The following is a 27,667-nucleotide window of genomic DNA, read 5'->3' as shown; positions in this document are numbered from 1 at the left end:
AAAAACCAAAGGAAAACATCTGGAGTCATTTAGGCAGTATAAATATTCTTAAAAGAATGGACCCCTAATCATAAAGCCTTTCTGGCACTGAAAGATTTGTTTGGATAGATAGAGTTCACATGATGGGTAAAAATATTTTTGAATTCATAAAGACTCCCACAAGTCATGAGTGGAGAGTTTGGGAGTATGGCAGACTGAGACTGATGGAGTTCATAATAGGTTTTAAGAGGAAAATAATCCATTAGTGCATAGGGGATACTCTCTCATCTTTTCCCTTAGAAAGGTAGCTGATTTCCTGTTAAATGATGGTTGTTTCACTTAGAAGGCAATGTGCTGAAGGTATAAATTTAGTTTTATTCTCTTTTCACAGTTTAAACAAATTTTCTTACAGGGAAACAAAGAGAAAACAATGCCCTTCAAAGCCTATGTCTTCAGCCTCTGGTTTGTAGTTCTCTCCCTGTAAGACATAAAGTAGGGAGGAGGAATAATAGCAAAGCCTTGAAAACACACACACACACACACACACACACACACACACACACACACATCAATTAAGGAAGGGAATTGAAAGGTATAGCTGTGTTGCAATTAGTCAACCAATATTTATTGACCATCAACTGTGTATTAAAACACAGTGACAGATAATTGAGGTAAAAAGGGTTTCTATACTCCAAAGACATAGAGTATTCTTGAGGAAACTAGATGTAAACATACGAAGTTACAGTGGTAATGTAAGATAAAAAAAAATTTAATTGTGTTTGTCAGTAATTGCCAAATGGGAGATTTAGTTAAGTCTTCCAGGAGTTCAGGTCAGAGATAGACTACTCTGAGTGAAGGGCTTTGTGGAAGAATTTTGAGCAGCTGCTTGAAGAATCGGTAGAATTTTGGATTGATGGAAAATAGGAAGAAGATATTTCTGCCCTTCCTTTTCACTGGAATACCATATGGGGAATTCAGGAAGAGCAGAGTTAGGATCATGTTAATTTTGGGACAAAATTAGCAGTTAACCATGTTGGAGAACTTTAACTTAATGAACCTGAAAAAACCTCTTGATGATTTCACCATCTTTGTAAGTTCCCTTAATTCAGGCCTATAAAACAGAAACAAAACGTTTTTAAAGCTCTGGAAGGCGTAGAGAAAGTGATGCCATCCAGGATATTCACTGTGAAAGAAGCAGTGTTGTATTATTAAATTTGGACATTTTAAGCAGTTTGAGGAAAAGAACACACACAAAGGAGTCATGTGTCTCTACTTCAGAAACCTTGACTTCCAACTGCTCAGAAAGCTCTGGTAACTACAGAGCATCAAATAAGCTTTCAGAGATTCTGATCTTCATACAAATTACCAATATAAAGAGGAAGAGATTTTTTATATGCCTTCTTTCTCTCTTATCCTCAAAACTAAAGTGATTGTATTTTTCTCAAGACCAAGTTAAGGAAGATGATATTATCATTCTTGTCATTGTATTGTCTTTTCTCTTTTTCCTGTCTCTCTTTCCTTTATTGTAGAGTACACTTGTTGAGTACATTTTAATAAATTATCTATTTAAAAATATCTAAATGCGTACTCATGGCTATTTATAGGTAGATATGATAGAAATATAGAGATTATCAAATTTATGGTGAATGGGCATACACAGTCCTTGGATTGCATGGATTGTTTTTTCAAGCAAATCTGGTCAAGTTTTGTTTTCAGACTAGAAATGAACAATATCTTTTCAGGAACCTGGAGGAATCAGAGAGAAAAAGCAAATGTTGCTATATCAGAGAGAGTAGTTTTATTTTTTCCTGGGAGACTAAATCATCAAGTAGGTTTTATTGTGTATAAAAATCTCTAGTTGAAAAGAGCCTTCTTTGGTGTGTGTTACTCGATTTTAAAAATTTAATCTCGTTTTTACATAAAACATGTCCCCGTTAGATAGCACAGAAATTCATTAAAAAAATTTTTTTTTAACGTTTATTTTTTTTGAGACAGAGAGAGACAGAGCATGAACGGGGGAGGGTCAAGGAGAGGGAGACACAGAATCTGAAACAGGTTCCAGGCTCTGAGCTGTCAGCACAGAGCCCGATGTGGGGCTCGAACTCACGGACCGCGAGATCATGACCTGAGCTGAAGTCGGCCGCTTAACCGACTGAGCCACCCAGGCGCCCCAGAAATTCATTTTAAAAGTACCCATAATCTTACCACTCAGAGATAGCTAGTATTACTATTTTGGTGTACAGCCTTCAAGACTATAAAAGTGAAGGGGCACCTGGGTGGCTCAGTTGGTTAAGCTTCTGACTCTTGATTTTGGCTCTCACGGTTCTTGAGTTCAAGCCTCACATCGGGTTCTGCGCTGACAGTGTGGACCCTGCTTAGGATTCTCTCTCTTCCCTCTTTCTCTGCCCCTCCCCTGCTCGCTCTCTCTCTCTCTCTCTCTCTCTCTCTCAAAAAAATAAACTAATAAAAAATTTTTTTTAAAGACTATAAAAGTGAGTTTGCCCATGTGTGTATTTTTGTTTATATAGCAGTATATAGAGAATTGCTTTTAAATTTTAACAATTACATGGTATTCCATTGTGTGGATATACCATAATATGATTCATTATTCTGTTTGGTTCGATGTTTGTCCTCCTAAATTTGATGTGATGTCTTTCCCTAGCCCTAGGTCCCACAGATGTTCTCCTATATTTTCTTCTAAAAGTTTTATAGTTTCATGTTATTTTTTTATTTATTTAATTTTAAAACTAGAATTGTTTATTTTTTTTTTGTACTCAGAGTACTTTATTTTTTATTTTTTTTATTTTTTTCAGTATATGAAATTTATTGTAAAATTGGTTTCCATACAACACCCAGTGCTCATCCCAAAAGGTGTCATGTTTTTTATTTAAATCCATGATTGATTTTGCATTGATTTTGTGCATATAGCATATTTTAAGTCAAGGTTCTTATTTTCTTTTTCCTGTCTGTGAATGTCTAGTTATTCCAGCACAATTTGTTGAAAAGACTACCCTTCCTCCATTGAACTGCTGTTGCACCTCTGTCAAAGTTCACTGGGTGTATTTGTGTTGATCCATTTCTGGATTCTCTATTTCACTGATCTATACCTTTCTCTTCTGCCAATACCGCACTGTCTTGATTTCAATGGCTATGTAGTAGGACTTAACATCAGATAAAGTGGCTCCTCCTACTTTATTCTTCTTTTTCATGATTATTTTAGAATAAACTGGTTTGTATCTGTCATAGTTGTTGTGGTGGTGGCAGCAGAACCTTGCACCTCTTCTGCACCCCAACTGAGCACAGGGTGGGAGAAAGGATTTTTTTTAGGGAATAGGAAATAGTTCCTAATGTTAAACACCATTTCTGCACCCCAGCTGAGCACAGGGTGGGAGAAAGGATTTTTTAGGGAATAGGAAATAGTTCCTAATGTTAAGCAGAAACATGACATCATTAAACATTATTTTTGTAGAAAATATTCCTTTCGTGATATCAGTAAGACTATTGTACAGTGTTTAAAGTGGCACTATCCTGTTTGAAAGCAAAGGAGTAGATGGCTAAGTACTCAAGGACCCTTCTGTTGTTGTTTTCATTTTATCCACTGTTGTCAGGGACTTGGGTTTAGGTTTCTACAGCAACCACAGTCTGGACTACATAATTCCAACACATAGTGTGCATGTGGTGTTAACTCTGATGCCTTATACACTACATGTGGCAGAGTTGCAGTTGCTATGGAGATCAGTCTTTGGACACACTTGGTTGATAACGATGTCTCTCATATGTGGATTTTGCTGCTAAAAGAATATGAAGTGGTGCTATTAGTTGACCGAGAGACGTAGAAGACTTTATCAATAATTTCTGTATAGCTGAGAACCTCACATTTGAAAACTTTAAGTTAGACATTTGCTCACAAACATACTAAACTGTCTGTGTGTGTGTGTTTGTGTTTAATAACATATGGCTTGCTTGATACCTGGAAGTGGAGGGAAAATATGACATCAGAGAACACATTGTCAGAGGAATTTGACAGACTCCTCTTGGCCAGTCAACCTCATTTAAACAGTATACTGTAAAAAAAAAAATTCAAAGACTAAATAACTTACATTATTTTAGTGGGCTTATAATAAAGTCAGTTGTCAGTAAAAAAGGGAAGGAAGCAATTCTTCTTGTGAACTATTCTCATTTGAATATGGGGCCTTGGGTAACAGCTAGGAAGAACCTTTTTCTTGGAGCACTTTACCTCTGAAGAGTCCTTTGAACTCCAGAAATGAGAAACAATTGAGGAAGAGGAAGTGATTTTTTTTTTTCCTTTGATAGTGTTACTTAAACTAGGATACAGGTTCTAGACCTAAGAGAGACTGTTGCTGAGTGTCGTCATTTGCAGAATTCTTGAAAGAAATGTAGTTGTAGGCTGATAAACATCTTTGCTTTGGGTTAGAGAAACTTGTCACCCAAGAGTTGATATACCAGACTAGTAGTTCTCAACCCCGGCTGCACATTAGCATGTGGGGCTTTAACATAGTACTGATGTTTGAGCCTAACAAAAGCTAAATCAGAATCTCTGGGAATGATGAAAAACTGTGGCATTGGTATTCTTTTCTTCTTCTTCTTCTTCTTCTTGAAAAGTGAATACTTGGGGCACCTGGGTGGCTCAGTCAGTTAAGCGGCCGACTTTGGCTCAGGTCATGATCTCGCGGTCAGTGAGTTCAAGCCCCGCATCGGGCTCTGTGCTGACAGCTCAGAGCCTGGAGCCTGTTTCAGATTCTGTGTCTCTCTCTCTCTGACCCTCCCCTGTTCATGCTCTGTCTCTCTCTGTCTCAAAAATAAATAAACGTTAAAAAAAAAAAATTAAAAAAAGAAAAGTGAATACTTGATACTAATATGCAACCAGGATTGAGAACCTCTGCAACAGAGTAAGTTTTCATCTAGAATCTTACATTTTAGCTGAATTTGTATATTAGAATGCAGTAAGAAAAGTAATGGGAACTTTGCAGAGAGTTTAGAAAGGGCAGTCTTACCATCTATGTTAGTTTCCTGTTGCTGTTGTAACAAATTACCACAGACTTACTGGCTTTAAACAACACAAGTTTATTATCTTACTTTCCTGGAGATCAGAAGTCCTAAATGGGTCTTAGGGGGCTGAAATCAGGATGTCAACAGAGCTGAATTCCTTCTGGATACTCGAGAGAGAATCCATTCCTTGCCTTTTGCTACTTCTAGAGGCTGCCCACCTTTTTTGAAAGGCTTGTGGCCACATCACTCCAACCTCTCTGCCTCTGTTGTCACATCTCCTTTTCTGACTCTGACCCTCCTGACTCCCTTATGAGGATCCTTGTGATTATATTGAGCCCATCCAGGTAATCCAGGATAATCCCCTGATCTCACTTAATCATTAACTTAATCACATCAGTAACGTCCCTTTGCCAAGTAAAGTAACATTCACAGCTTCCAGGGATTAGGACCTTGGACATCTTTTGGGACAGGAGGGCATTCATTTATTAGGCCTACCATACGAGCTTAACACAAAGATCGTCACTTTGGTCTTTTCCTTACTAGTCTTTAATGTGCATATTTTTATTAGAATGTGATCACCTTGCATATACAGTTTTTATTCTTTCCTGCTTAGTCCTCATAACCATCATTTTGAATAGCTGCATAATAGTCCATTCATGATTATGCCATATTTTACATTGTCTTCACCCTGTTGTTGGATTTTTATGTTATTTCAGACTCCTATTGATAGATCAAGTGTGATAAGTGTTTTTATTTATTAGATAGATCCCATGATGTGGGTGGAAGTACTTAAATATTATAAACCTTTTTATAGTGTTTAACTCAAACTCCAAAGTTGTATTTTTGAAGAGTTCTAATTGATTTGCAACACTATCAGCAATGTAAGAGAACAGTATGGGTGCCTTTATATCTTTGCCAATATTGGTCATTATCATTAGAAAAAGACTTTTTACTAAAAAGATAGGTGAAAAAGTGTTGTCCTGATTTAAATTTAATCTACTTGCCAATTTTCCCCATATTTCTGTTTATTTCTCTTTGCATGTTTTGTTCATTTATTTCTTATAGTATGATTTATTTATTAATCTTTAAGATATCTTTTGTAAGTGATGAATCATAAATTCTACTCCTGAAACCAACATTATACTGCATGTTAACTAACTAGAATTTAAATAAAGATTTGAAACCAACAAAAAATCTGTAAGACAACTTTATATGGTGGAACTACTGACTTACATGCTACAAATCTTTTTTATTATTTTTTTAATTAAAAAAATTTTTTTAATGTTTATTTATTTTTGACAGAGAGAGAGAGACAGAGCCTGAGCGGGGGAGGGGCAGAGAGAGAGGGAGACACAGAATCCGAAGCAGGCTCCAGGCTCTGAGCTGTTGGCACAGAGCCCGATGTGGGGCTCGAACTCACAGACCGTGAGATCATGACCTGAGCCGAAGTCAGATGCTCAACCGACTGAGCCACCCAGGTGCCCCGCTACAAATCTTTTTTAAAACACACATTTAAAAATTTTAAATTGTTCTGATCTGTTTTTCCCTTTGTGATTCTTTTATTTTGCTATGTTTACGTTTTCACCTGACAAAGGTTTGTGGTATTCAGTTGTTTTCTTTTACTTATTTCATGATTTAGTCACTGCACTTAGCAAATTGCTAGCAAGCTAAGAGGTTCAGGGACTTAACGAGTCCAGACTTACCATATGACTTACGGTACCAAGCAAGTACCAAATTAATTTGATTCTGTTTGTATAATTTGTCAAAATTAGGAACAAATTTTTAAAAGGACTGGAGAAGAAATCTAACAATTGTAGTACAGTCCTTAGATGTTTATTGCCCTTTGCTAGAAGGTTTATTCACCATGCTGTCATGTTGTGTGTTCATGCAGATAATTGAGAATTATAGTAAGCTATCCTAGTCTATGATAAACAGACAGAATGCACTTTAATTACATTCTAATTTATTATCTAGTGAAAGTACCTTGCTAACAAATCAACCCAGATATGACTTATTGGATAGCCTTTGCACTTAGAGGAATAATCAGTCTGTAATCATAAACAACATGAACCGTTCATCTTCTAGATTGCTATTATATTTATTACGCTCAAATGCCTGCACTGGGCTTCTTTTCTGTTTGCCTCCCGTTTCGTGGCTTATATGCCCCTACCCTGCCTGGTGTAAGTTGGTGGCATCCTGTGCTTACCAATTCTTTCTCTTGAAATATGTGTTAGGTTCATGCCTGGGAACAGAGTTCTGTTACTTTACCATAGGAGTAAAATGCATTTTTCTTCAGTTACAGTAAATAGAATAAACTGTCACTGTAACATACTAATATGTGATTTATTTCCTGCTACCCTGATAAGAACTAGCACAATTCTAATTCTATAAAGAAAGAGTTTGCCCCATAGAATAGCCACCACATCCTTTAATATCCTGTATTACTTCCCCCTGGTTCCAAAATGGAGTATGCAAATTAAGATGAAACAACAGCTAGCCCCTGTTATTTTGTTTGGAGACAACCTTGTGCAGAGAATCTTACCTGGGCGTGGGTTTTCTGGTGCAGTACCTTCTTTAATTCTACTACTTAAGAATGAGCATCCTCTGGCACTGTTTCCACAGAATAATTTAGAAGTTTGTAGCAGTAGCTGTTAACAGTAGATGATAATAATTCCTATCTGAGAGTATCCCCTTTTTTATGAACAAGGATCTTACACCTAGAAGACCCCTCACTAGTGCTTTTAGTATAATGCTCACAACCAATGTGTCCATAATTGTACAGCTGATAAGTGGTAGAAGGGACCTGGAATTTCTGCATTTCAGTGCTGTGATTTTTTGTTTCCATTCTTGGACCAAATTTGAATTAAAAAGGAAGGTAAAAAGATTTTACTTACCCTCTTTTTCCACATTGGGAATTTGTTTTGGCATGCAAATCAACTTAGGGGGCTTGGAAGTTCTTGACATTCTGAAGATTTCTGCAGAAAATATAACTAAAAAATTTTTTTTACCTGGAAATTGCTTAATCACTTCCATTTGAGAGTTTTCGTTTTATTTGGCTTCAATATGAGTGGTAAAATCACCTTTCTTCTTTACTTTTTGTTTAAGTATTCTCTCTGAGCCAGGTGATGTTTAAGGTCTACTCTTAAGATTCTGTGATTATGTCCCTTAAATGTCTTGCTTTTTTTCCCTGTATGTTCTCCACCCTCACACAGACCCAGGTTTCTGGAGTTTCCCATAGGATATTCTCCTTAGGGCCTGTTCAACCCCACTTTGGATCTGACCAAGGCATTGTTACTATTTTATGGGGTCCTCTGTTCCTGGAACCCTCTTGCTTGTCTCCTCAAAGCTAGATTCTGTGTGCTGTTTTGTCTGAATATTAGGAGGGAATTAGTAATAATTTTTACTCTTTTGTACCAGGGAAGCCTTAGATGCTTCTGTTGGAACTAACCCAAAAGAGACCATATTTAGTGTTTTGAGATCAGATTGAGGGGAGGGAGAGAGTGGGATCTTGACAAGGTGCAGAAGGAAGTATGTAGTTCTGAGCAGCCAGGGGCTTGTTTTGTGCATCCTATTCAGGCCGCTACCTATTTCATGTGGTTCTCCGGCTGTGCTTGAGAATATTAGCAGGGCTCACTCCAAGCCAAATCCTTCTCTGAAGCTGTGGCCTAGTTTGTTTTGGAGAAAATTTACTTCATGTTTGCCATCCTCTTCGCTCTGTAGCAGTTACTATATGAATTATTCAAGAACCCCTTTTTATGATTATGTTTGAACTCCATTTTAGGAATAATAACTATTCAGTTATATTCTGAATTTCATGGCGTTTTGACTTTCAGCAAGACCCTTTTAGGATCAAATCAGAGCAAAATAGTTGCTTATATTTGACCATGCTGGAATGTAAGTCCCACTTTGGCTTCCAGCCTATAAGTTATGAAATACTCCCCCAAATAGATCTTACCAAGATCACTAATGACCCCCATATCACTAAATCTAATGAATTTCTTTTAGTGTTTGTGCTATTTGTATTGTTGACAGTTTCTTTTTTGTTGAAAAATGCTTTTTACTTGATTTTCTTCTTTTTGGCCATTCCTTCCCTGCCTCCATGGCAGGCTTTACCAGCTGATTAAATGTTGCTGTGCCGTACTATTACTCTGTTCTGTCCCTAGTTTATTCCTTCTGTTTCTTTCAGTTACCAGAAACAATTTGCATCAGTCTAACCTCACCCACCTGGCTTCCTTCTAGTCTTCCCTTCCCCCCATATTCCCAAAGAACATAAAAGTGGATGTGATCATACTGAAAAACATGCTGTGTTCTTGAATAGGAGGTCTCAGCATCATAAAGTGCTGATTTTCCCGTACTTAGTTTGTAAACTAAAGTGATCTCAATGAAAATACTAGAGAAACTAATTATAAGATGCATATTGGACCCTGAAAAACCTTGAAAAATAAGAACAATGAGGAGGGACTAGCTCTTCCAGATGTTAAAATATGCCATAAATTCTTAATTAAAGCAATGTTGTACTGGTGCATGAATTGACAGACTAATAGAGTAAAATTGAAAATTCAGAAATAGGGGCACCTGGGTGGCGCAGTCGGTTAGGCGTCCGACTTCGGCCAGGTCACGATCTCGCGGTCTGTGGGTTCGAGCCCCGCGTCAGGCTCTGGGCTGATGGCTCGGAGCCTGGAGCCTGTTTCCGATTCTGTGTCTCCCTCTCTCTCTGCCCCTCCCCTGTTCATGCTCTGTCTCTCTCTGTCCCAAAAATGAATAAACGTTGAAAAAGAAATTAAAAAAAAAAAAAGAAAATTCAGAAATAGACTAGAAAATATAGCAACTTAGGATATGTATGGTAAAAACAGTATCTTATATCAGTGGAAGGATGGATTCTAATAAATGGTATTGTTTTAACTGTAGCCATCTAGAAAGAGATTGTGAAGTCCCTACTTAATGTTGTGCACTGGATAAACTCGAGATTGGTCAGAGATCTAAACATAAAACATGAAACCATGGGAGAATTTAATGATAACATTAGAGTTATAAAGCCTTTCTAAAATTCTGACTCAAAATCACAAAGTCAAAAGATTGGTTAATTTGTCTTTTTATTATTTATTTTTAAAGATTAAAAAAATTTTTTTTTGTTTATTTATTTTGAGAGAGAGAAGTGAGTGTATGTGAGGGAGGGGCAGAGAGAGAATCCATGGGGCTCCATCTTATGAGCTGCAAGATTATGACCTGAGCCAAAATCAAGAGTTGGATGCTTAATGGAGCCACCAGGCATCCCCTTATTTTTAAAGATTTTATTTTTAAGTACTCTCTACACCCATCGTGGGGCTTGAACTCACAACCCTGAGATCAAGAGTTGCATGCTCTACCAGCTGAGCCAGCCAGGTGCCCCTAATTTTCCTGTTAAAGATCAGTATGGCCAAAATTCACCATAAGCAAAGTCAGAAGAAAAATACAAGATTCATTGCAATCTCTATCAAAATTCCAATAGAATTTTTACAGAAATTTAAAAACAATCCTAAAATTTGTATGGAACCACCAAAGACTCCAAATAGCTAAGCAGTCTTAAGAAGAACAAAGCTAGGGGCACCTGGGTGGCTGAGTCAATTGAGCATCCCACTCTTGATTTTAGCTTAGGTCATGATCTCATTCATGGTTTGTGAGTTTGAGCCCTGTATCAGGCTTGCTGCTGTCACTGCGGAGCATGCTTTGGATCCTCTGTCTCCCTCCCTCTTTGTGCCTCCCCTGCTCATGCTCTCTCTCTCAAAAATAAAAATAAACATTAAAAGAAGAACAAAGCTAGAGGCATCACCATTCCTGATTTCAAACTACATTTCAGAATTACTGTAATCAAAACAGTGTGGTAAAAATAGACATTGATCAGTGGAACAGAATAGAGGGCCCAGAAATAAACCCATACAAGGCCCAGAAAACCATACAAGGTCAATTAATTTACAACAAAGGAGCCAAGAATATACAATGGGGAAAGGATAGTCTCTTTAATAAATGGTGCTGGAAAAATGAACTGTCATCTTACACCACTACACAAAAATTAACTCAAAATAAAGACTTGAACATAAAACCTGAAACCATAAAACTCCTAGAAGAAAACATAGGAGAAGCTTAGCTCTTGACATTGGTCTTGGCATTAGTTTTTTGGATTTGACACCAAAAGCAAAGGCAACAAAAACAATAAATAAACAAGTGGGACTACATCAAACTAAAAAGCTTTTGTACAACAAAGGAAACTATCAACAGAATGAAAAGGGAATGGGAGAAAATATTTGCAAAATCATGTATCTGATAAGGGATTGATATTTAAAATGTATAAAGAAATTACACAACTCAATAGAAAAAAAATATGATTTAACAATGGATAGAGGACCTGATGAGACATTCTTCCAAGGAAGACATACAGGTGGCCATCAGGTACATGAAAAGGTGCTCCATATTACTAATCATCAGGGAAAAGTAAATCAAAACCACAAAAAGATATCATCTCATACCTGTTAGAATAGCTATTATAAAAAATACAGGAAAGGGGCGCCTGGGTGGCGCAGTCGGTTAAGCGTCCGACTTCAGCCAGGTCACGATCTCGCGGTCCGTGAGTTCGAGCCCCCCGTCGGGCTCTGGGCTGATGGCTCAGAGCCTGGAGCCTGTTTCCGATTCTGTGTCTCCCTCTCTCTCTGCCCCTCCCCCGTTCATGCTCTGTCTCTCTCTGTCCCAAAAACAAATAAACGTTGGAAAAAAAAAAATAAAAAATACAGGAAATAACAAGTGTTGGTCAGGATGTGGAGAAAATGGAATCCTTGTGCAGTGTTGGAAATGTAAATTTGTGTATCCCACTATGGAAAACAATATAGAGGTTTCTTAGAAGATTAAAAATATAATTACCATATGATTCAGCAATTCCACTGCTGGGTATTTATCTCAAGTAAATGAAATCGCTATCTCAGAAAGATATCCGTACCCTCATGTTTGTTGCGGCATTATTTACAATAGCCAAGACATGGAAACAACCTAAGTGCCCATCAAAGGATGAATGGGCAAAGAATATGTGGTGTATAGATAATGGAATATTATTCAGCCATAAAAAAGGAATCCTATTTGTGATGATATGAGTGGACCTTGAGGGCATTATGCTAAGTGAAATATGACTGTGAAAGACAAATCCTGTGTAATCTCATTTCTCTCATTTATATCTCATTTATATATGAAATCTATATATGAAATGAATATGAAATATATATGAAATCTCATTTGTATATGAAAAAACCAAAGCCAAAACCAAACCAGCTCATGGGAACAAAGAACAGATGGGTGGTTTCCAGAGAGGTAGGGGGTGGGCAGAGTGGATGAAGGTAGTCCAAATGTATGTACTTCTAATTATAAAATAATTAAGTTCTAGGAATGTAGTATATAGCATGATGACATGTTAACAATACTGTATATTTGAAAGTTGCTAAGAGAGTAGATCTTCAAAGCTCCCATCAAAGAAAAACTAATTGTAACAGTGTGTGGTAATGAATGTTAACTAGTCTCATTGTGGTAATTATTTTGCAATATACACACATATCAAATTGTTAATTTGATATAAAACTAATACAATGTTTTATATTAGTTATCTCAAAACTTTTTAATAAAGAGAATTAGAAATTGAAAAAAATTTGCCACTAATATTACAGTCATATATATGTATTAGGAGCTCATAGGGGCATCTGGATGGCTTAGTCGGTTAAACAACTGACTCTTGGTCTCAGCTCAGGTCATGATCTCATGGTTTGTGAGTTCTAGCTCCACATCATGCTCCGTGCTGTCAGTGCGGAGCCTGCTTAGGATTCTTTCTCTTTCCCTCTTTCTCTGGCCTCCCTCCCTTGTACTTTCTCTCTTGTACTCTCTCTCTCTCAAGATAAATAAACTTAAAAATTTTTTTTTTCAAGAGTTCATAGAAACATAATAGAAAAATGGGCTAAGGACATGAACAGATAGTATAGATGGCTTTTAAACATATGGAAGAATGCGCAAACTTACCTAAAAAAGAGAAATGGAAATTAAAATGTCAATAAAATACAGTTTCTTACCTAACACATTGGTAAAAATCTGAGTTTGATAAATCAATCAGTTGTCCAGGCATTTTCATACATTTTGATAGGAGTGCACAATTTAGCAATGTTTTCCAAATTACGAATGCATTTATCCTATAACCCAGCAATCCTACTTATAAGGTTGTAATAGCAAAATCCAATAGTAGCTGTTGGGCTTTTTCTTCTCATCCACAGGGGACTGGTTAAATAAATCATAGTACATCCTAACAGTGGAATGCTATGAGTTGCAAAAAAGAAATGGATATATTAGGGGCACCTGAGTGGCTCTGTTGGTTGAGCTTCTGACTTCGGCTCAGGTCATGATCTTGCAGTTTGTGGGTTTGAGCCCCACGTCAGGCTCTGTGCTGACAGCTCAGAGCCTCGGGCCTGTTTTGGATTCTGTGTCCCCCTGCTCTCTCCACCCCACTCCTGCTTGTGCTCTGTCTCTCAAAAATGAATAAGCATTTTTTTAAAAAGTTTTTTTTTTTTAATTTTTTTTTTCAACGTTTATTTATTTTTGGGACAGAGAGAGACAGAGCATGAACGGGGGAGGGGCAGAGAGAGAGGGAGACACAGAATCGGAAACAGGCTCCAGGCTCTGAGCCATCAGCCCAGAGCCCGATGCGGGGCTTGAACTCACGGACCGCGAGATCGTCACCTGGCTGAAGTCAGACGCTTAACCGACTGCGCCACCCAGGCGCCCCTAAAAAAGTTTTTTTTTAAGAAATGAATATATTAAACAAAAAAAACTCAAGGTACAGAACAATATGTATACCTACTGTCTTTTGTGTAAGAAAGGAGGGAAGAGTGTGTGTGTGTGTGTGTGTGTGTGTACTGATATCAGGATGTACGCAACACATAAGAAAGACTAAGACTGATTACCTATGGGGGTGGAGAAAGGTAAATAAATAGTGTGACAGGTTGGGAGTGTCAGTATACCTTTTTATTTTATATTCTTTTGATTTAAAAATACAAATCTGATCATCCTTTCGCCCCGTCGTAACTTTAGCAGTTTCTGTTGCTCTGAGGATTGAAACTTCTAATGTGAATAGCAAGGCCCTAGATAGCTTGTTTCTTCAGCCTTACCACACAGCATGCTTCCCCTTGTTCTCTCTGCTTTCGCCACTTTGACTTTTTTTTTCCTATCTCAAATTCATTGTTTCCTTCTCTTACAAGGCCTTTACTCATGCTATTCCTCTAGCTGGGAGACTTTACCTAGTTAAAATGTGCTTATCATTTGATCTTGACAGTATGTTACTTCTGCAGAGAAGTCTCCTTGACAAAGGTCAAGTTTTCCATTCATTAGTAGCACCTTGTTCATCTCCTTTCTAATTCTGGTTATAAATGCAGTTGTGCATTCTTTGTTAGGATTGTTTCTAGTCTTTCCCACTAGAAAGTAAGCCTCTTGAGAGCAGGGACCACGTCCACTTTGTTCAGAGATAAAAGTACCTATTTCCTAGGGTAGTGAGCATTAAATAATATGATACATATTATGTGCTTAGCATGATAGCATATAAACATATGATGCTAACTAGATCCTGCTATGTATTGTCTTGTTTTTATAGAAGGAAATGATAACTGTTTGTGAATTAGGTGGATAAAATTTAAGGAAGAATTCTGACTCTCCTTGGCAAGAGAAAGGGTTACCTTCGGAAAAGAGTAACTAGTCTATGAAAAGAGAAATAAAATAGCTTTTATTCCTCTACTATTCTTAGTTACTGTATCTAAGACAAACTGCAAGAAAACAGCTTTTTTGCCAAAATATTTTTTCATCTTTTCAGTTCAGTTCGGTTCTTTTTTTTTTTTTTTTTAATCAAATAGCTGGCAGTTTTAATTAGAAAAATACAAAATAGAATTTTTCAATTGGAGGGGTGCCTGGATGGCTCAGTCAGTTAAGCGTCCAACTCTTGATTTTGGCTCAGGTCATGATCTCATGGTTTGTGGGATTGAGCCCCACGTTGGGCTCTGCTCTGACAGAGCAGAGACTGCTTGAGATTCTTTGTCTTCCTCTCTGCCCTTCCCCTGCTCACTCTCTCGCATGCACGCTCTCTCTCTCAAAATAAAGAAACTAAAAAAAAAAATGAAATTTTCAGTTGGAATCTGGGAATTAATATATACAATTGCAGTTCTATATTTGTTGTATTAACCAAACTTGTAAAATTCAGGTAGAATACAAGACAATGAGAGCCAAGATGATACAATAGACATTTCACATTATGGCAAAGGGAACAGCTTATTGTCAATCACTAGGGTCATATTCTCTATCATGTGATTTGTAGGGTGGCTTTGAAGAGTTTACAAATTATATTGTAGCTGCTTCATATTTTCTTCCAGTGTTCTCCAGTTGTCACGGCCTCATCTCAGTTCTTCACATTTTTGAAAGCTGGTAGATTATTATTATTATTATTATTATTATTATTTTTACCTATTTTATTTTATTTTATTTAATGCTTATTTATTTTGAGAGTGGGGTAGGGGCAGAGAGAGAGAGGGAGAGAGAGAGAGAATCCCAAGCAGGCCCCGCACTGTCTGCACAGAGCCCAGCGCGGAGCTTGAATTTACAAAGCGTGAGATCATGACCTGAGCTGAAATCAAGAGTCAGAAGCTTAACCGACTGAGCCACCCAAGGCTGGTAGATTATTTTAACATATACTTTAAGTGCCAGGTTTTTACTTTTCATATATTAAGTAAGCATTAAGAAAATTGCCTTTTTGAAATCCAAATTAAAACCACAGTGAGATATCACCTTACACTGTCATAATAACTAGAATCAGATAAGAAATGACAAATGTTGGTGAGGTTATGAAAAAAAGGAACCCTTGTGCATTTGTTGGTGGAAATGCAAATTGGTGCAGCCACTATGGAAAACAGTATGGAGGTTCCTCAAAAAAGTTAAAATAGAAATACCATACCCAGTAATTCCACTACTGGTTATCTTTTGAAAACACTAATTTGAAGAGGTAAAGGCAGCCCTGTGTTATTGCAGTATTATTTACAGTAGCCAAGATATGGAAGCAACCCAAGTGTTGATAGATGATGGATGAATGGATAGAGAAGATATGGTATATATTTACATTAGAATATTACTCAGCCATGAAACAGAATGAGATCTTGTGATTTATAACAACATGGATGGACCTAGAGGATATTGTGCTGAGTGAAATAAGTCAAACAGAAAAAGACAAATACCATATGATTTTACTGATCTGTGGAATTTAAGAAACAAAACAAGACCAAAAGGAACAAACAAACAAAAACCCAGACCTCTTAAATATAGAGAACAAACTGGTGGTTGCCAGAGGGGAGGTGAGTGGAAAGATGGGTGAAGTAGATAAAGGGGATTAAGAAGTACACACTTCCAGTTACAAAATAAATAAGTCACAGAGATGAAAAGGACAGCATAGCAAATCTGGTCAGTAACGTTTGATGACAGATGATGATTCCACGTATTGTAGTGAACGCTGAGCAATGTATAGAATTGTTGACTCATAATATTGCACACCTGAAACTAATATAACATTGTATGTTAATTGTACTTTAATTAAAAAAATAAATGAAAATTATTGAAATACAATTTACACACGATAAACACATTACAAGTAAATAAATCAAGTGGTTTATGCTTTTATAAAAATGTTGCCTTTTTGTTTTATTCTTTTGGTTTCTTTATTTTATATTTCTTGAATGCTGCCTGCTGCCTTGCTGTTACGGAATTATAGTCCTTAGATCCAAACTGAGATACACATAACTAGGAAGTATTGTTTCTCCCTTTGTTTTCCTTCATGGTTGGAGAAGAATGTGCATGGAGGCCCAAAGCAGAAAGTGGATGGTCTGTAGGCTACTTGGGGATCTCAGATCTGTTTTGCTCAGCTTGTAGAGTAAGTTGAAAAATCAATTTCCAGCCTTTTTTAAAATCCAGAAGGCATAGCAACAGTGGACGAGCATTATCATGTGGCATCAACTGGCAGTGCTCGCTGGTGTGGCAGATGCACTTCGGGCTGCCGTAGCTGCTTCTGACTTCCCCTGTTATCCGAGATTTGTCCCTCTTCATTAATTTATATTCCTTGCCTGGCTTCTGGATTCTTCAGGCATTTAAGATTGTGATCCCAGGTGTGTGTGGGGGCAGGGGGTGGGGTGGGGTGGGGAGAACACTATATGGTTAAGGGGAATGGAGGCTAAAAATCCGTGGTCTGCTGAGCTAATTCAGGTATACAGTCCCAGTGCCATCCTGATCAAAGGAGTCTTTGGTCTTCTCTCCTGGCAAATGAGATTTTTTAAATGGCAGTGGATGTCTTATAGAAATCAGTATAAGACAGTTAAGTAACCGTTTAATAAGAACTGCAGTACCACCCAATCAGGGCTGGTTTTACTGTTTTCTGGAGCTTCCTATAATTCTCTAAGTTTGTTGAAATATGTTACCTGTTGATGAAGGTGTTTGACTTTATTTTTTTCAAGAAGAGTTTTTAAAGGGAAAATAACCTGTAACTAATAAGTTGACAAGTTGATTAATGGCAGAGAAAACTAAAAATTCCTCATACCTCCAAAACTCTAAATTTTTCTATGTTTTTTATTGTGGTAAAATATACAGAATATAAAACTCGTAACTATTTTTATGTGTACAATTCACTGACATTCAGTATGTTACAATACTGTGCAACCATCCCCACTGTCCATTTGCAGAACTTTTTCGTCATCTCAAATAGAAACTCTGTGATCATTAAATAGTAACTCCTTATTTCCCCCCACCTCGCCCCAGACCTGGTAATGTTTGTTCTGCTTCCTGTCTTTATGAGTTTGCCTATAGATACCTCATGTAAGTGGATTTGTACAGTGTTTGTCCTTTTGGCTTACTTAGCATAATGTTTTCAAGGTTTATCCATGTTGTAGCGTGTCTCAGAATTTCATTCTATTTTATGGCTGAGTAAATACTCCATATAGTACAGCTATACCATATTTTGTTGATTCATTTATCTGTTGATGGACCAAAACTCTAATCTTTTGGCTGCACTGTACACAGCTAAATAGGAGGATAGATTCTTTTCAGTTCATCATCCACACTGGCTTCTTGGTATTCCTCCTTTCTAATCTCCCTGAAGCCTTGCACATCAGCATGTCTTTCAGTTATTGTGGACCCAAAGCAATTCTGCCTCATTTAGCCACCAGTGAATCTGTTTATGTATATGCCTGCCTTATCCTACCCCACTTTCTTGCTTTACTCTAGGAGTATAGTGATTTCTAACTTGGTTCTATTTGACTTTTGGTTCTTTTCTTGTGAATCAGACTTTCATGCAACTCCCTAGATATCTGGAAGGCTTATTAACTTTCTGGTCTCAGCTGTGTGATTCACTAACTGATTTTAAGCTATACTGTTCTTAATTGTGAAATGAAGAGTTTGGAGTGGATATTTCAGATTTGTTCTAACTTTCATATTCTATCATTCAAAACATGATACTTGCTATCAGCGTTGGGGCAAGAGCAAAAATTGATGGAAATCCACGTAAGGGAATGAGTTTAGGAGTAATTGGGTCTAAAAGCAGTAAGAAAGCAGTATCTTTTTTTGAGCATTTTGCAAGGCCAACCGATAAGACTTGGAAACAATTTCAGTACATTTTATAACTCTTTAATACAGCCACAGAAGTTACTAACTTGTATTACTTTTGTTTGGGACTGGACAGGATACCTGACTTGTTATAACTCACTATATTAGGGAAGAGGTGGGAGAGTCAGGGGCAGATCCTGATAAATTGATAAAGCTAGTGAATTTTTTGGTAAATTTTCAAAACAAATCAGATAACTTTGGGAATCATTATAGTGTTGTCAACTTTTTAGTTTACCAAGAAAAAATATTTTTAAAAACCTATTATCTATTATCACTATTTCCTAAAAGGAAAAACATTCTAACAGTAAAATGTAGGAATTATATCAGAATTAAGGATGGGTTTTAATAGAACAGCACATTATATTACTATTTTTCTGCGCATTATTGTAAACTTGGTTGTGAATCATTGTCTAGGGAGTACTGGCATACATACAAATGTTTTTGAAATTTAGAGGAAAGGGAAATCGTAATTGCCTAGATTGACGAGATATGGAAAGGATGAAGGAAGAGATAGTGCCGGTGAAAGGGCAAGTTTGGGAAAAGAAGTTTTCAGGGAACAAAGAAGGTGCATTGGTTTTAGATGTGATGAATATCCAGGTTGAAGTTAAGCAAGCAGTTTAACAAGTTAGACCTAGAGATAAGGACTTAGACATTTTCCACCTTGAGATGACAAAGCAATCATGAAAAGGGGCTGTTTCTTGGGGGGAGGGGCGGGAATATAGTTGGTAAGGCAAAGAGTAGCTTGTTAGAAGTTACAGGGGTAGACTTTATTAATCATTTTGAGAGAGGGGCAGAGAGAGAGAGGGAGAGAATTTTCAGCAGGTTCTCCCAGCATGGAGCATGATTCAGGGCTCCATCTCATGACTCTGAGATCATGACCTGGGCCAAAATCAAGAGTCAGACTCTTAGCCAACTGAGCCACCCAGGCGTCCCTACAGGCATGGACTTTAAAACCAAACTGCCTGAATTTGAATCCTGGCTCCGCTAGTTATGAGCTGTGTAACTTTAGTGAGGATGTCTCATTATGTTGTCTTAAGAATTAAATGAGTTCGGGGCGCCTGGGTGGCGCAGTCGGTTAAGCGTCCGACTTCAGCCAGGTCACGATCTCGCGGTCCGGGAGTTCGAGCCCCGCGTCGGGCTCTGGGCTGATGGCTCAGAGCCTGGAGCCTGTTTCCGATTCTGTGTCTCCCTCTCTCTCTGCCCCTCCCCCGTTCATGCTCTGTCTCTCTCTGTCCCAAAAATAAATAAACGTTGAAAAAAAAAATTAAAAAAAAAAAAGAATTAAATGAGTTCTAAGCATTTTAATAATGCTTGGCAGATATTAAATGATACATGTATAAGTGTTAGCTATTGTTATTTGGTAGTGGACTTAAGGATGTCTGGGTAGTATGTAGTAAGTAGTGGCAGGACACAGCTCCTTTGTAGGAAATGGATAAATTCCAAAAATCTTACTTTGAAAGTTCTAAGAGAGCTGTGTAAGCAAAGAGGAAGAGATAAACTCAGACTTTAGAGAGGCAGGAGCCCTTCTTCTGTGAACTGAGATGGCCAGCTGTTTTTTCCTGAGAGCAGTTGCCAAGTATAGGCATGTTCCTAGGATTAGGTTGGTCCAGGCAGAGGGAGTCCACAGGGAAAAAGAGAAATCAGAAGAGCTTTTAACAGTTGTGTGGGCTGGTTTGACAGATGGAAATCTAGGCCAGCCCAAAATGCACAGCCTGTTGTTCCCCCACAAGACACTTGCTAAGTGTCGGGGCAGTGTAGGAAGCTGGGGGTTAGCCTGGAAAAATGGAGTAAAATCTCTTGCAGTCTCATGGTGCTTAGACTTGTGAGGTTCTCAGACTTCTTCATTTTAGGATCCCTTTTCAATCAACCTTATTGAAGACCCCAAGGAGATTTTGTTTGGGGTTATATCAGTTGATGTTTACTGTATTAGAAATTTGGGAATTAAAATTAAGAAAATTTTGAAATATTTATTAAAGTAATAAACTCACTACCTGTTAACATTAATAAGCAATTAAAAAATAATTATATTTTTCCAAAACAAAAATAAATTATTGAGAAGAGTAAACTATTTCATATTTTTGTAAGTCTCTGGCTTAATAGCAGACAGCTGAATTTTCATATCTGCTTCTGCCTTCCATTGTTGCAAAGTGTTGTTTTGGTTGAAGTAAAAGAAGAAAATCTGGCCTTATACAGATAAGTAGTTGGAAAAGGCAGGAGTAATTTAATAGCTTTTTCAGATAATTGTGAATATTCTTCTTTGATCCTATGCCAAAATTTGACAGGTGGTAGTTTCTTAAAGGTTAGTTGCAGTGTGGAATCCAAAACCATATCAGTGAACTTTTGTACTTAATACATTAAAATCTGTTCTGTCTTGTTTTTGAATGGATCTTTTACTCACCCATAATTTTGAATCAAAAATGAGTCATTTGGAAATATTGGTTCACTGAGGTATGGAAATGTTTTAAATGTTGACATGTTTCATTATAAAATATGTTGAAAATTCACCACTGATCTCATTAGAAAAGTTGTAAGTATTGGAAAGTTGTCAAGGTTGTGGTAGCTGATACAAGTTTTCCCCAATTCTAATTTTTGCCTAAAAGTTCGAATTTTATTGTTGGCAGCAAATGCTGTTATTTTTATCCCTTAAAGTAACGGGCTCACTGCATTCATTTTTGAGAAAACACCTGCTGAATAGCTAAGTCAAAAGACCATAATTTGTCTATTGGTTGTTCTTTCAAGGAAAAATGGTGTTTTGTGGAAAAAAAAAAAAAAAACCCAACTAACTTAGTTTATGATTCAAAGAACCAGATGACTGCTTTTTCTTGAGACAACGACCATATTTTGGTATGCAACAGAATGCTGTATGTTTGCTTTCCAATTTGTAACTTTGATTATAAAAAAGATGAATCCTCAAGGTTAAAGAATTAATAAAATTAACTACTACTGTTACCTCAAGGATGTTTTTAAGTAATACTGGTATTTCTCTTAGTGTGAGTGCATGGCACTGAAGAATATAAATTGCATGGTTGGTGTCTGTCGCCTTGATTTGTGCTAAGGCTGCAGCAGTTTTACCCACTATTGCTTTTCCACCACTGGTGTCAATGTCAACACAGTGAGAAAGGCAGATAATATCCTATTATTATAATGACCCCCCCCTTCCACCCCCCAAACTCTCAGTGACCTCTGGCGGTCCACACACTATATTTTGAGAACCACTAATCTAGAAGAAGGGGCTTGCAACAAATACCTGACAGTTTCACCCTTAGACATTTGAAAATAGAGGTGAGTGGGGTCTAGCTAAATATATTCCAGTACTGACCCAGCTTAATTCTTTTTGCCTAACAGAGGGAAGGGCAAAACCTCTGTGGAAAATAATAGTAACTGTAGTCTCTACAGTTATTTTGTATGTAGTGTTTGACATACAATCAAATATTATGAGAAAGGACTTTTGCTTGCTACCAGGAGAGAATAGCTGGATCTCTCCTGACAAGAATTGCCTTGTCTCTATAAACAACTAGAAAACTGGACAAGATACTTGAAACAATTCTCTTCACATATTGGACAACAGGCAACACAGCAATGTGTGTTCCCAAAAGAAGGAAAATAAAAGACGTGAACTGTACAAACGTTTTGGCTTTCTGCTTGGACCCAATTTGCAGATGACGGTGCAGGGAAGGGAAACCCAGATAGAACCCTGTGGTATTGTTGAATGATGTGAGACAAAAGATGAGAGTTTAGAGAAGTCATGGTGGCTAGACTTTATATGCAATATACCATAAAGGAAGGAGTTATGCAGAGAAAGCTCTAAAAGTCCGTGTAGGAGCCCCTTTCAGTCCTGTACGCAGGTAGGATGAAACTTCTGGGAAAAAAGGTATTGAGCTGCAAGATAGATGATTCTCAACTTACACAGAACTAGACATTGTTTGAGTTTCCATCTTGAGAGTGAAAAAGAGCTCATTGAATACAAGGGGCATTTAGGGGATACTTCACAAGGGTCATACCTTTGTAGTAGGATTAAAGTCACTCTAGAAAGAATAAAAGCTATTTCTAGACCCATCCTAAACATAAACCTCATGTGGATCAAATTGTTTCAATTATGTAATTTAACTGCCCCCTAGAACGAAGTCCAACCTGCTTGCAAGGAACACAACAAAATCTAACACTTAACAAAATAAAACCAGCAATATTTGGCATACAAAAAGGAACTACTCAGCATGTGAAGAAGTGGGAGAAGATAACTTACAACTGAAATAAAAATGGACCCAATAATGGCAGAAATGATGGAATTAGCAGGCAATGTGGAAGCAGCTACAATGAATGTGTTCAATATGTTCAAGTAACTAAAGGAAAACATGAACACACATTATAGAGAAATGAAAGATGTAAAGAACCAAATGGAGCTTACAGACATGAAATATAAAATATATAAAATGAATTTTTCCTGATGGAATTACAGACAAATTAGATACTGCAGAAGGAAAGATCAGTGATGTTGAAAAACAACTATCTAGATGGCACATAGAAAAAAGACTGAAAAAATTCACAGAGCTTCATTAATATTTAAGGCCAATATAAACTGGTTTAAAAGAGGAGTAATCGGACTACCAGAAAGTGGGGACAGGAAAAATATTTGAAGAAATAACGTCCCCAAATTTCCAAATTTGTTGGAAGGTATCAAAGAAGTTCAGCAACCCCCAAGTAGGATAATCATCAAAGAAATCACACCAGGATATATCATAATCAAATTGCTAAAAAGGTGATAAAGAGGAAATCTTAAATTCAGGCAGGAAAAGAGTGGGCAATATTAAGTACAAAGGACAAAAGACAATTAGTCTGATAGTCTTCTATCAGAAAGTATAAAAAGCAGAAAATAATAGAATGACATCTTCAAAGTATTGAAGGGGGGAAAAGATACCCACTGAAAACATCTTTCATTAAGGGAGGTGAAATACTTTTTCAGACAAATTACAGCTGAGAGAACTCATCACTAGCAGACCACTGCTACAAAAAAAGAAATGTTAAACAGGATTTTTCAGGCAGAAGGAAAATGATACCTGATGGAAACTTGTGAGCCATACAAAAGAATGAAGAGCTCTGGAATGCTAACTATGTGAGTGAATATAATGGAATTCTTTTTTCCCATTTATAATTTTAAAAATAACCACTTAAACAAAAATAATAGCAATATATTGTGGGGTTTATAATACAGGAAGAAGTAAAACGTATGAAAACAGAAGAAAGGATGGGGGATAATGGAAGTATATTGTTGAAAAGTTATACATGAAAGGGTATAGTACTATTTAAAGGTAGACCATAAGTGAAAGATGCATACTACAAATCCTAGAACAACCACTTAAAAAAGAGAGAACTAGGGGCCACTGGATGGCTCAGTCAATTAAGTGTCTGACTCTTGATTTCAGCTCAGGTCACTATCTCACAGTTTGTGGGATCAAGCCCCACGTGGGGCTCCATGCTGATAGCACAGAGCCTGCTTGGGATACTCTCTCTCTGTCTCTCTCTCTCTCTCCCTCTCCCTCCCTCCCTCCCTTACTCCCTCTCTCCCTCACTCCCTCTCTCTCTCTCCGCCCCTCCCCCCTCTTCTCTCTCTCTCTCACCCGCCCCCCCCCCCAAATAAATAAATAAACTTAAAAAGAAAAGAAATACAAGTGAATCCTGGAACAACATGGGTTTGAACTGCACGGATCCACTTATACGCTAATTTTTTTTTCAGTAAATATAGTACAGAACTGTGAATGTATTTTACTTATGATTTTATTAACATTTGCTTTTCTCTAGCTTACTTTATTTTAAGAATGAAGTATATAATACATATACAAAATATATGTTAGGGGTGCCTGGGTATCTCAGTTCTGTTAAGCGTCTAACTCTTAATTTCAACTCAGGTCATGATTTCTTGGTTGTGAGATTGAGCCCCCTGTTGGGCTCAGCGTGGTGTGTGGAGTGTGCTTGTGATTCTCTCCCTCTCTCTCTCCCTCTCTCTCTCTCTGCCCCTCCCCCACTTGTGCTTGCTCATATGCATGCTCTCTCTAAATAAACTAAAAAATATATATATATATATATATGTATATATATATATCAACTGTGTGTGTTATCAATGAGGCTTGTGGTCAACAATAGGCTATTAAGTTTTGGAAGAGTCAGAAGTGATGGGTGGATTTTGACTGTGTGGGGGCAGCACCCCTCATCTCTGTGCTGTTCAAAGGTCAACTGTATTTTGAATGAAAACGAAAGCATGTCAATTTGTAGAATGCAGCTAAAGCAATGCTTAGAAGGAATCTATCATTTTAAAACAGTGGTGTAATCTACCTGAATGAATTAGAAAAGAAGAGCAAAGTAAACCCAAAGTAAGTAAAAGAAATGCAGTAAGAACTGAAATCAGTGAAATAGAAAATGGGCAAACAACAGAAAAAATAAATAAAGCCAAGTGTTGGTTTTTAAAAAGATCAGCAGCCCCACCAATATCAGAAATGATACTGAGAAGAAGCATAAGTAGACATGGGGAGTTCACCACTGGGCATAAAAACAGTGTCTTGGGTATGGGGCAGGAAAGGAGTCAAAATAGAGGCTGCACTCCACAAGTAGGGGAGTGCCAAGTTTGAGGTCTTGGTGAAATTGTTCTGAGATCAATCCCGGGTGTGCCTATACTTCTGATGCTTGGAGTGAGGTGGAGAGAAAGTGAAGGGAGACCAGGATGGGGAGTCTGAAGACACTTCAAATCATCTATTGATATTGACATAACTGAGAATGCAAAGGAAGAGAGAGGAAGAAAATAATGTTTCCTTTTCCCTTGTGAAAAATTCTTTGACTCTATTTCTCCATTAAAAATTCAGATCTGTGAAAGCCTTAAATGTCATTTTTCACTCATATTTAAGCTAGTTAATCATGCTCAAGTTACTTGCAGTTAGCAAGGTAATGCCTGAAAAATTTTCTTTTGAGAATTTTCAAGATGAACATGAAACTGAAAATCAAGAGAAATATGCAACTGCTTGTGTAGTCCTCTCTCCCCCTTTTAAGGTGACTTTCAACAATATTTTACTGTTTTGTTTTGTTTTTGTTTTTTAATGATTCCTTTTTACTGCTACATATAGCAGCTAACTGTTTTATATACTACCGGCTAAGTAGAAATAGAGAAAAATTTTATTAGGTATACTTTAGGTGAAGGAAAATCATTAGGCTGAATTCTCAGATTATTTTTAACAAGAGGTAGGATTAATATTGGTATAAAATTCAAACTTCATAGCTGGTTAATCTATTTTTTAAAAGAAGCTTTTCTTATTTGAAAATTGGCCGAAGTGTTTTATATAAAATATTTATTAACTTGCCTGGCAAAGAGAGATGTTTAGATTCTTTTTCACCAGATGTTAAATTCGGAGTAGTAGGTTGTAGGGTGGTTTTTCCCCCTGTACTTTGTTGTAAGCATTTGAATTGTTTGAACTTTAAAACAAGAAGCATGTATATTTTTCCAAAACCTATATAGCTATTGAAAAAATGCCTAACATATAAGGAACATGAAGTGAATATTTATTTGATAAATGAATGAATAAAATGGAATTTGTAGGGAAAAAATAAGGTAATATATATTATATTACTATTATGTTAGGTTTAGTTATAAATGCATTGTTATACTAGACATTCTAGAAGGTCATTTTGGCAGCATAATTCTAGTTTGTTGCTCGGCATAAATGAAATATGTGGATTTATGCCATTTTAGTATACTAGAAATACTTTTAACTCCCTGAAACACCTACCCTCCTGGTACAGTTACTGAAGGGGGAAGAGCATCAAGAAAAATATTTGCTTCCACATGATTTCTGTACCCTCTCTGTAATCCTCCCTGCCTCCCCTGCTCGGAATAGAAACTATTTCTGGCAGTGGGAACTCTCCAAGGAGAGTGTTAGTTCTTACCACAGCAGACAGGGTTGTACAAAGAGTTAATTTAAAAATAAAGTCTGTTTGCTACCAGCCAGGATAGAAGGTGGTTAGTCAGTTTTCAGGATCTTCCTTTACTCCTTCTTATCCTTAAAGTGGTCTTTTTTTTTTTTTTTTTTTTTTTTTTTTAACTCTACCAATTTGTTTCTTTCTTATCTCTCCTGAGCTATAGGTATAGTGGTGTGGGCCTCCCAGTTCATCACTGATCTTATGAGTAATGGGATTTCTTTTCCAATAGCCATGTTGTCGTTATCTCTTCTGCAAGAGTAAAATATTTAAGCCCTAAATACAAAACTAGAAGGGAAAGAAAGTTTTAAGTAAAAAGTCTTTTCATCATAAATTATCTTTTCTTCTGCATTTCCCCCCTCCCCATATCAGTTCATGGAGCCTTATTTGAGGCATTGTTTTGTATTTTGTGATGCTAGGAATTACAAAAGATCGTTTTAAAAAATTAAAAAAAATTTTTTAGTAGTGGTAGAATCCAGTTAGATTTTCCATTGATTGTTATCCTCTAGATTTTTAGCAAAGAATGTTAAGAGTGAAGGTAGACTTGGATAATACATAAGATGAGTATAATGTCCCATTTTTTTCCAGGACAGTTCTGGTTTATATCTGTTTTCCTGTCATAATTTTTAAATATATGCTTTATTTTGGAATAATTTGAGATTTACAGAAAAGTTGCAAAGATACTACAGAGTTCCTGTATACCCCTTAGCCAGTTTCCCCTGCTGTTGATATCTTACACAAGCATGGTACATTTGTCAAAACTAAGAAATCAGAAGTAATTCATTACTATTAACTGAACTCCAGATTTTATGCAGATTCTGCTAGTTCTTCCACTAATGTTATTTTTCTGTTCTGTGATTCAATCATAAGAATATTACATTGCATTTAGATGTCATGTTGCCTTAGTCTCCTCTTTTCTAAGATGGTTCATCAGTCTTTAATTATCTTTCATGACTTTAACAGTTTTGAGGGTCGTTGGTCGACTATTTTGTGGAGTGTTCTTCAGTTTGGGTTTGCCTAATATTTTTCTCACATAGACTGA

General features: G+C 37.0%; 1 protein-coding gene across 1 annotated transcript in view; it reads left to right on the top strand.

Moving 5' to 3' along the window:
* The window catches only part of PDSS2 (decaprenyl diphosphate synthase subunit 2), a 263,366-nt gene that overhangs the window by 21,311 nt on the left and 214,388 nt on the right, over positions 1 to 27,667 (top strand). The window lies entirely within an intron of this gene.

Source organism: Prionailurus bengalensis, chromosome B2 (genome assembly GCF_016509475.1).
Source record: "Prionailurus bengalensis isolate Pbe53 chromosome B2, Fcat_Pben_1.1_paternal_pri, whole genome shotgun sequence".
Classification (NCBI taxonomy): Eukaryota; Metazoa; Chordata; class Mammalia; order Carnivora; family Felidae; genus Prionailurus; species Prionailurus bengalensis.
Note: the sequence above shows the minus strand (reverse complement) of the source record. Positions and strands in the feature narration are given on the sequence as shown.